General features: G+C 42.0%; 1 long non-coding RNA gene across 1 annotated transcript; it reads left to right on the top strand.

Annotated features, from left to right (window-relative positions):
* Positions 1 to 117: 117 nt before the first annotated feature.
* On the top strand, positions 118 to 1,178 carry LOC117800156. Its single transcript, XR_004623069.1, has 2 exons — positions 118 to 801; positions 959 to 1,178. It is a non-coding gene; the product is annotated as an uncharacterized LOC117800156 (long non-coding RNA).
* The last annotated feature ends 34 nt before the right edge of the window (positions 1,179 to 1,212 follow it).

Here is a 1,212-nt window from a genome sequence, read left to right on the forward strand (position 1 = left end):
TTTTATATTTTGTATTTATATTGAGGCTCATTACAGGATTTGTGGAGGAAAAAAGTTTCTATTTAAAGAAAATTGAGAACTTCTGGTCTTTATTGAATTCTTCTCCAGATTTATTAATTCTGGGTGTTAGGTCTTTTTGACTGCTTCTAGCCCAAAGTAATAAAACCTACAAAAAGAGCTCTGGGACCTACAGTCTAGCGCTCTCCGATAATATAACCCCATGTGGTAAATAACAAAAGGATGCTGAGGCAAAAGGATCTTTTAGTAAGAGGTTTCAGCCCAGCTCATAAGGTGCTCCAGTTTTCCTATTAGAAGACAAACTTCTCTTCATTTGTTTCAATTGTTACTGTATTTTCTCAAGCCAGAGTATGCCTGCCTCAGCACACGCCCGAGAGGCAGCACTCAGGTGCTGGTGGGCTTTGGCTCCATGTGTACTACTCAGCTGTAATTACAGCATCTGCTACCCTTTCTTATTTGCCAGGGTTAACTACTGCTATGAAACACACAAAGGTGTGTTACAGAGGCTCATTTTCATCCTTCTCTGGAAGGTTGAGGGCAAGCTGAAACCTGGAAGAATAAAGTGGTATGCTCAGTGCTAAGCAGAACCAAAGAAATCTGCCTAGGGTGTGTGTTAGTTTAATAACAACCTTTTCAGAAAATGCACTGCTAGTCTTTCATATCTTGCTTGCTTTCTTCCCTTCCTCCTGTAAGATTGAAGCACTGAAGTCATTCTCAAAATCCGACCTAGTCAACTGGTTCAAGGCTCACAGAGGACCAGGAAGTAAAATGCTCAGCGTTCATGTGAGTATAGTTAACTAAGCTGTAGCTCTGTCCTTTCCAGAGCAGTCATTTAGCCCAGTTACCATTCCCTGAGCTTGGGTTGGGACTAGAGATTCTAACAGGTCTTTGCCCCATCTGATCAGTGTGTTTCTCACCTCAGGTCTTTGGCTTCTTTCAGGTCGTTGGATTTGGGAAGTATGAGCTAGAAGAGGATGGTTCCCCTTCTGGTGAGGATTCAAACTCTTCTTGTGAAGCAATGCAGCTAACCTACCTGCCATCCTCTCCTTTGCTGGTAGACGCTACCATCCCCATTACTGATATCAGGGCTTTCACATCGACGCTTAACCTTCTCCCCTACCATAAAATAGTCAAATAAACTGCAGTCTCGTTGGCCTGAAGCATTGTGTATTTAAAAATATGTTTGTATTTTAA

The sequence above is a fragment of the Ailuropoda melanoleuca genome, unplaced genomic scaffold (genome assembly GCF_002007445.2).
Source record: "Ailuropoda melanoleuca isolate Jingjing unplaced genomic scaffold, ASM200744v2 unplaced-scaffold65033, whole genome shotgun sequence".
NCBI lineage: Eukaryota > Metazoa > Chordata > Mammalia > Carnivora > Ursidae > Ailuropoda > Ailuropoda melanoleuca.